Genomic DNA, 8,763 nt, shown 5'->3' on the forward strand with positions numbered 1-8,763 from the left:
TACATTTCCCACAAGGCTGCTGGGGCGCGGCGCGGCGCGGCGGTCGGAGTGCGCAGGCGCGAGCCCGCGGCGGGCGGGGCGATCCCAACCGTAGAACCGCGGGGGCTTCCGGCGTGGCTGCGCCTCGTTGGTCGGCTGTTGTCTTGGGAAGCTGCGAGGGGACCGGGTGACGACCTTGCCCCGGCTACCCCAGAGAAGCCTCTCCTCGTTGGAGCCCGTCGGTGCTTAACCCCGCGGAGGGGAGAAGGGGCAGAGCGCCTTAAGTGAGCCTCACTTCTCTTGTGAGATGAGTCCCCGGCAAAGTTGCGCCGTGTACGCGGTGGCCCCTCGGTGGACGGAGATGACTGCGCCCCCGGCGCTGGCTCGCTGTCGGCGCTGCGCTAGGAGCTCAGTATCGCACAGGGTGGAATGCGGCGAAAACGTCTAGTTAAACGTATGGCCAGACTTGGTTCAGCTTTATCTGTCGCCGGAACTTGGAGAAATACGTGACATTCGGGACTTACCAATATGGTAGCGTAGATTGCGATACTTGTTTTTATCAAGATAAATGCTGATTTTCTCTGCCTCTTTCTATAGTTGTGACAGTTGACCACGAACTTCAGTTTCCTCCGAGTCCCCTCTCTCCTAGGCCACACTGGGCCCAGTCCTAGCTGCGGTGCCCTGTTTTAGCAAGAGTCCTGCTAAGTCAGTTCAGGTAGAAACCCCGTTCTTGGCATCCGATCAGTTTCCTTATCCGCTACTCTTGATGTCTACGTCCTTGGCCTGCCTTTAACAAGAATCCTGTTGAGACAGGTTTGCAAGAATCCCCCAACTTGCTGTCTCCTTTTGCTAATTTTCCATCCACTGATCCCCTTACCGTGTTACTGTAAATCCCCAGCTGTCTTTGCTGTATTGGGAGTTGAGTTCAGTTTTACTGAAGCCTCTCTCCCCTATTGCAGTAGTACTGAATGAAATATTTCTTTACTACTTTTAACTAGTGCCTTAATTCATTTAACTAACTTTATTTCCTCTTGAGAGTTGTGTGAACTATTGCAAAATATTGAAAAATATGAAAGTTTTCACAATTCATTTAATCAAGCTAAAGTAACCCAGATAGCACCAAACTAAGTAAAAATATGTCTCTGTCGTAAGACAAATACCTTGAACCAGTTTCTCCACCATTACAAGTCATTCTTATATTAGAAACTACATGAACATATTCATCATAGTTGCTCTGATAGAGAAATGGTCCTTGATAAAACTCACAACATAGAGTGTGCAGTTTTCAAACAAGTAGGCAGAGGGAATGGGGTAGGGGAGAGGGAGGACAAAAAAATGTAAAGTAAAATAAAATAAAATAGAATAGAATAAAATAAAATAAAATAAACCACATATGCAAAAAACCCAGAAACAAAAATTTGGACAAATTAAAGGTACATAAGGAGATGGTAGCAATAAATCCAGGTCTATCAGTAATCACTAGGTATGCACATGGACTGAACTTTCCAATTAAAAGTAAAATACTGTAAGACTAGATTTTTAGAAACACAGCTATATGCTAAAACAAGGATACACACATCTTAAAAGTAGAATGTTGGGAAAAGATACATCTGGTAAATATTAACCAAAGAAAATTCATGTGGCTACATTTAGTTAAATAAAAAATAACACATTAAGAAAAAAATATTACTAGAAATAGGAAAGGTAATTACATATCAATAAAAAGTTAATTCACCAAGAAAAAATATTAATGAAATCTTACATATTTAACAATGTAGCTTCAAAATATATAAAGCAAAAATTGACAGGAGAATTGACAAATCCATTACAGAGGGATTTTTAGCCTGTCTTTATCAGTAAGTGGTAGAAAAGTTGACCCCCTCCCCCCAAAATGTCACTAAGGATACGGAATTTCTGAAGAGCAAAATAAACAACTTTGATTTAATGAATAGACATAGAATACTGCATTCAAAAATTAATGAAAACACATTTTTATTACACTTTAAAAAAAAATGACCTCATACTAGGCTATGAAGTAGTCTTAAACATTTCAAAGAATTGGTATCATAAAAGCCATATAATTTCACAATGCCAATTAGATATTTTTTTAAAGATTTATGTATTTATTTTAGAGAGCACACAAGCAGGAGAAGGGGCAGAAGGAGAGGGAGAGGGAGAGAATCTCAAGTAGGCTCCAACTCCCTGTTGAGCATGCAGAGCCTGATGCAGGGCTCGATCCCATGACCCTGAGATCATGACCTGAGCAGAAATCGAGAGTTGGCAGCTTAGCTCTCTGAGCCACCCAGGCGCACCCCAATTAGACATTTTTAAAACGACTAGAAACTTCTTTAAAAATTTAGGTAAAGGGACTATTTAGAGATTGGGCCAGTCATGCTAACAGATTCTTTTACCAAACTCCCATTGGACTCCTCTGATATTTTTTCAACTTCCCCTCGTTGCAGCAAGTACCTCCTTGGTAGTTGGACCCGAGGCTGCCTTTCTCTCCTCAAATTATCATCCCTGTTTCCTTAGCTCAGGGGGACCCCCACTCTCTGCCTGGATGCCCTCCTCACTGCATCCTGGAAGCTCTGCAGGCTCTGAGCTGGGGCAGCCTTGGAGCTCCTGTCATTTGGTTCCTGCCTCCAGACACTGTCCTGTTCTCCTATTGTTACATTTCATATAGTTCATCTGGCTCTTTACTCATTTGGTGCTGGAAGTCTGGATCTTATGCTTTCATCACAGGCAGAAGGGGAAGCTTGGGACTCTTTATTACTTTAAAATGACATGATTCTAGGGGCGCCTGGGTGGCTCAGTTGGTTAAGTGTCTGCCTTCCGCTTGGGTCATGATCTCCGGATCCTGGGATCGAGTCCCACATCGGGCTTCCCCCTCAGCAGGGAGTCTGCTTCTCCCTGTCCCTCTGCTGCTCCCCTGCTTGTGCTCTCTCTCCCTCTCCCTCTGCCCCTTCCCACTGCTCATTCTCTCTCTCTCAAATAAATAAAATCTCTCAGATAAATAAATAAATAAGTAAAAATTCTCTCTCTCTCAAATAAAATAATAAAATAAATAAAATCTCAAATAAAATAAATAAAATCAGTTGAGCGGCTGCCTTCGACTCAGGTCATGGTCTCAGGGTCTTGGGATCGAGCCCCGCATCGGGCTCCCTGCTCAGTGGGGAGCCTGCTTCTCCCTCTGCCTCTGCCCCTCCCACCCTTCCTGCTCGTGCTGTCTCTGTCTCTCTTTCTCTCAAATAAATAAATAAAATCTTTAAAAAAAAAATGACATGATTCTAGCTTACTTCCTAGAACATTAGATTATTATTTTCAATACTGTGACTTCCCATATTTTAACAGGTTCGCAGGTCAGACATTAATAGATTGCCTCATGTTAAAATAACTTTTATTATTAAATTAAAAATTTTTTTAAATTAATTTAAAAAAGGTGACTCCACTGAGATATTAAAAATCTTTTTCTTTTTCTCAACTCGAGTATAGCTGACATAATGTTCCATTAGTCTCAGTGTGTAACATGGTGATTTGACAAGTTTTTACCCTTGTTCACCACACATGCTCACCACAAGGGTAGCTCCTTCTGTCACCATTTAATGCTATTACCTTATCATTGAGTATATTCCTTATGCTGTGCCATTTATTTATTCCAGTGACTTTTCATTCCATAACTGGAAGACAGTATCTTCCACTCCCCTTTACCCATTTTGCCCATCTCTCCACTCCTCTCCATCAGTTTGTTCACTATATTTATATTTTTTGGTCTGATTCTGCTTGTTTGCTTATTCATGTGTGTTTTTTTTTTTTTAGATTCCACACACAAGTGAAATCATATGGTATTTGTCTTTCTCAATCTGACTGAAGGAACCTTTGTGCACTGTTGGTGGGAATATAAATGGGTGCAGCGACTATGGAATACAGTATGGAAATTCCTCAAAAATTAAAAACAGAAATGCCATATGATCCAATATTCCCACTACTGGGTATTTACCCAAAGAAAACAAAACCACTAACTTGAAAAGATATGTGCACCCCTATGTTTACTGCAGCATTATTTATAAGAGCCAAGATATGGAAACAGCCCAAGTGTCCATCACTGATAGATGAATGGATAAGGAAGAGGTGGTATATAAACACAATAGATTATTACTCATCCATAAAGAAGGATGAGATCATGCCATTTGTGACAGCATGGATGGACCTAGGGCATTATGTTAACTGAAATATTAGAAATCTTAAGGCAGCAAAGGAAGAAAAAGAAACTCTGGGACAAGAGCAGCCTTCTGGTCACAACAATCTAACAGCCACTTTTCTTTTTCTCCATATTTCCCACCCTAGCCTTAGAACCTTCACCAGCCCTAAGTTCCTATCCTGGCCCACAGGGCAACTCCGTGGATGATAGGCGTGACTCTGGGTACCTGGAGCCCTGTCTTTGCCCACCGAATCCTGGTGAGTGGAAGGTAAATGAGGCCCCTTGCAAGGACAGGTACCACATTCCCTAAAACAAAGGAAGAGCCCCCTTCCAGGCCAGGAATTCCTTAGTTAAAATCCTTTTGTTCAGTCAGTTTTCAGATTTTTTTCATTCATGAACTTGAATAATATCCAGACACACAGATGCTTCCTGACAGGTTTATGAGTATGGGGATTGGACATTACTTGGCCCAGTGATGCTGGTTCCTGACCTTCCCATTTAAGGATTTCTCATCTCCCACCAGCAGACATAAAGGCATATATGGGCCTTATCAGCCATATTATCTACCATATAGAAGGAGAGTCTCTGAAAACCACTCACATATCAGGAGTGAGTCATGCCAAAGAGCATCCACATTTCTCTGTTCCTTCCAGGCCAGTCCTTGGAGAGATCAGGAAATCCAGAGTTTCCTACAAGAATGGGGAATACTTGGAAATGAGTTTCATCTTGAGTCAAGGAAGAAGAATCACATCCTTTTTTTTTTTTTTTTAAGATTTTATTTATTTATTTGACAGAGACACAGCGAGAGAGGGAACACAAGCAGGGGGAGTGGGAGAGGGAGAAGCAGGCTTCAAGCCGAGCAGGGCGCCTGATGTGGGGCTCGATCCCAGGACCCCGGGATCATGACCTGAGCCAAAGGCAGACACTTAACGACTGAGCCACCCAGGCACCCAAGAATCACATCCTGACAAGGACAGTTGCTTTGTGCCCAAGCCCAGGGCCATGAAGAAGAGCTGGCAACAATGTCCCCAGATGCTGGTGAGTTTGCAGGACTTACCTTGGACTGACTATACATGCGGCCAACAAGTGAACCCTGGCCTGTCCTTATGGAGAAGCCCTGAAGCAGACGCTGGGCCAGAACTGGGAGGAACATATCTCCTCAGGTAGGTCTCTTCTATATTCGACTTTATGGCCCTTAAGTGACCAGCGTGGGCTGGCCAACCACACTGTGCCCTGAACAGGGTGGAGAATTATGAGACCAGCTTCTGCCCATGGTCCTATCTGCATGAGACTGGAAAGGATTTAACACTCTGAGCTTGTCCCTGCCTCTCTTTCCTGGTTCCTCCTCAACAACTTGGGCTCAAAGCAGTGGCGCCATGGGATTCTGCTGCCAGCCTGTTCAGAGTGGCCATGGCCCCTGTGGAAGGCAAGTCTTGAGGCAGTAATCCAGGGACAGAGGTCTGGGCCACCTAACCCAGCCCTGGAAGTGTCTGTTCCATATAGCTCTTCCCTGTGCGCATGGCCATGTCCCACTTCCCAGGACCAGCTCCAGGCCTTGCCTGTTTCTATGTTCCTGAGGGTCAGTTTGGGGTCCCTCGCACAGAAAACTATATTGAGGACACCCAAGTACTGGGATGGATTCTGGGAACCTTGGGTCCTGGCTGGTCACATCTATACCCATTTTCTGTACTTCTGCTTGGAGACCTCAGGCCCCAGCAACAGTGGTGGTCTGACTCTGAACCAGATCTAGGACTTAAAGATGGGACTTAAAGTCATTTAAACCTGGATCCCACTTCTGTTTGAGAGGCCAGGGTTGCAACCATTGAATTGCAATATGAGAGGTTTAACATTGTGTGGGGTAGAGTTCACTAAAATAATCTAGCCAGTTAAAAAAATAAACCAGCAAATAGAAATAAAGATCTTGTGGGAGTGGTAAGTACTCAGATTTGCCACAATATTATCTACCATATTGTCACACATTATGTACAATGTCCAGTTTCCAACAAAAAATATGAGACAGGAAAGGATGCCCCGTATGTACATTGGGAAATAAGCAGGCCCCAGAAACTGCCTGTTAATAGATGTTGGATTAAACAGAAAAAGACCTGAAAATAGCTGGAAGGTACAATCGAAATGAAAAATTTACTAGAGGGTCTTAACAGATTTGAACTAGTTGAAGAAAGAATTAGCAAACTTGAAAATTGATTGATGGACAGAAATTATGTAATCTGAAAGAGAGAGAAGAAAGAATAAAGAAAAATGAACGGAGACTCAGGGAAAATGTAGGTCATGGTTAAGCACATCCACATATGTAATGGCAGTACCAGGGGAGAGAAGGGAGCAGAAAAATATTTTGAGGAAGTAGTGACTGAAAATATCCAAAATTATTGAAAAACAATAACCCACAGAGTCAGGAAGGTCAACAAACTCCAAGTAAAATGAATTCAAAGAGATCCACAATTAGATACATTATATTAAAAATACAAAGAGCCAAAACCAAAGAGCGAATCTTGAATACACCAGGAGAATAATCACTCATCACTTAGGAGGGAAACTTAGTAAGAATAACAGCTGTCTTCTTATCAGAAACAATGGAGGCTACAAAGCAGTGGGCTAACATATTCAAAGAGCTCAAAGGAAAAAAAATCTGTCAAAGAAGAATCACATATTCAGCAAAGCTATCTTTTTTTTTTTAAGATTTTATTTATTTATTTGAGAGAGAGCACACATGAATAAGCATGGGGAGTGGGAGAGGGGGAAGCAGGCTCCCCACTGAGCAGGGAGCTTGATGTGGGGCTCAATCCCAGGACCCTGGGATCATGACCTGAGCCGAAGGCAGATGCTTAACCGACTGAGCCACCCAGGCAACCCTCAGCAAAGCTATCTTTTAAAAATGAAGACAAAGGGACACCTGGGTGGCTCAGTCGGTTAAGCGACTGCCTTCGGCTCAGGTCATGATCCTGGAGTCCCGGGATCGAGTTCCGCATCAGGCTCCCTGCTCGGCGGGGAGTCTGCTTCTCCCTCTGATCCTCCCCCCTCTCATGCTCTCTCTATCTCATTCTCTCTCTCAAATAAATAAATAAAATCTTTTTAAAAAATAAATAAATAAAAATGAAGACAAAAATAAAGACAACCCCAGATAAACAAAAATAAAATTTGTTCCTATGAAACCCATCTTGCAAAACATTAAAGGAAGTTTTTCAGATGATAATTTAAATTGGCATGATAAAACAGAATGCTGGAAAAGGTAATTGTGTAATTATAAAAGTATATATTCATATTTCTTACCCTTTGCTTAACTGATTTACAAAGTAACAATATAAAGCAGTATGCAGGTAATGTATTGTCAGGCCTAACATTTAGAAATATTTGTCAGTACAGCACAAAGAAGGTAGATGGAAGCAAAGCTGTTCGGGGCTAAGAATATTACTCGAGATAGTGTCTCATCGTGGTTATAATTTACATTTCCCCAATAATTAATTTTGAATAGCTTTTTTTAAAAATATTTTTATTTATTTATTTGACAGAGAGAGACACAGCGAGAGAGGGAACACAAGCAGGGAGAGTGGGAGAGGGAGAAGCAGGCTTCCCACAGAGCAGGAAGCCTGATGTGGGGCTTGATCCCAGGACCCTGGGATCATGACCTGAGCCGAAGGCAGACGCTTAACCGACTGAGCCACCCAGGCGCCCCTGAATAGCTTTTTATTTACTGGAATGAAGAAAACCAGAAATGGTAAATAATGAGGTTAATATAAAAAAAGCTATAAATATTTACTTGTTCTCCTTTCTTTTCTCAGCTTCAAAAGTCGTAACATTACATAATAACTATAACAAAATACTTGTTGGGTTTGTAATATTTATAGATGTAGTATATCTAACAATAACACCATAAAAAGGGGCGAAGGGGAATAGTTATATAGGAGTAATGTTTCTATATCTCACTGGAACTAAGTTAAATAAATCTGAAGCTGATTTTAGTAAGTTAAGATGTAGAAGGTAAGCCCTAGAGGGAACACTAAAGAAACAACTTTAAAAATTATAGTGAAATTCTTTATAGATTTTGGATACTAGGCCTTTATCTGATATGTCATTTGCAAATATCTTCTCCCATTCTGTCGGTTATCTTTTGGTTTTGTTGACTGTTTCCTTTGCTTTGCAAAAGCTTTTTATCTTGGGGCGCCTGGGTGGCTCAGTTGGTTAAGCGACTGCCTTTGGCTCAGGTCATGATCCTGGAGTCCCTGGATCGAGTCCCGCATCGGGCTCCCCGCTCGGCAGGGAGTCTGCTTCTCCCTCTGACCCTCCCGACCCTCCCCCCTCTCATGTGCTCTCTCTCTCTCAGTCTCTCTCTCTCAAATAAATAAATAAAATCTTTAAAAAAAAAAAAAAAGCTTTTTATCTTGATGAAGTCCCAATAGTTCATTTTTGCCCTTGCTTCCCTTGCCTTTGGCGATGTTTCTAGGAAGAAGTTGCTGCGGCTGAGGTCGAAGAGGTTGCTGCCTGTGTTCTCCTTTAGGATTTGGATGGACTCCTGTCTCACATTGAGGTCTTTCAACCATTTTGAGTCTATCTTTGTGTGTGGTGTAAGG

General features: G+C 42.3%; 1 long non-coding RNA gene across 1 annotated transcript; it reads left to right on the forward strand.

The window, feature by feature from the left end:
- Nucleotides 1-7: 7 nt before the first annotated feature.
- LOC118026524 lies at nt 8-5,002 on the forward strand. Its single transcript, XR_004683600.1, has 3 exons — nt 8-510; nt 4,324-4,434; nt 4,831-5,002. It is a non-coding gene; the product is annotated as an uncharacterized LOC118026524 (long non-coding RNA).
- The last annotated feature ends 3,761 nt before the right edge of the window (nt 5,003-8,763 follow it).

Source organism: Mirounga leonina, unplaced genomic scaffold, assembly GCF_011800145.1.
Source record: "Mirounga leonina isolate KUSES-001 unplaced genomic scaffold, KU_Mleo_1.0 Mir_239, whole genome shotgun sequence".
In the NCBI taxonomy this organism is placed as follows: Eukaryota; Metazoa; Chordata; class Mammalia; order Carnivora; family Phocidae; genus Mirounga; species Mirounga leonina.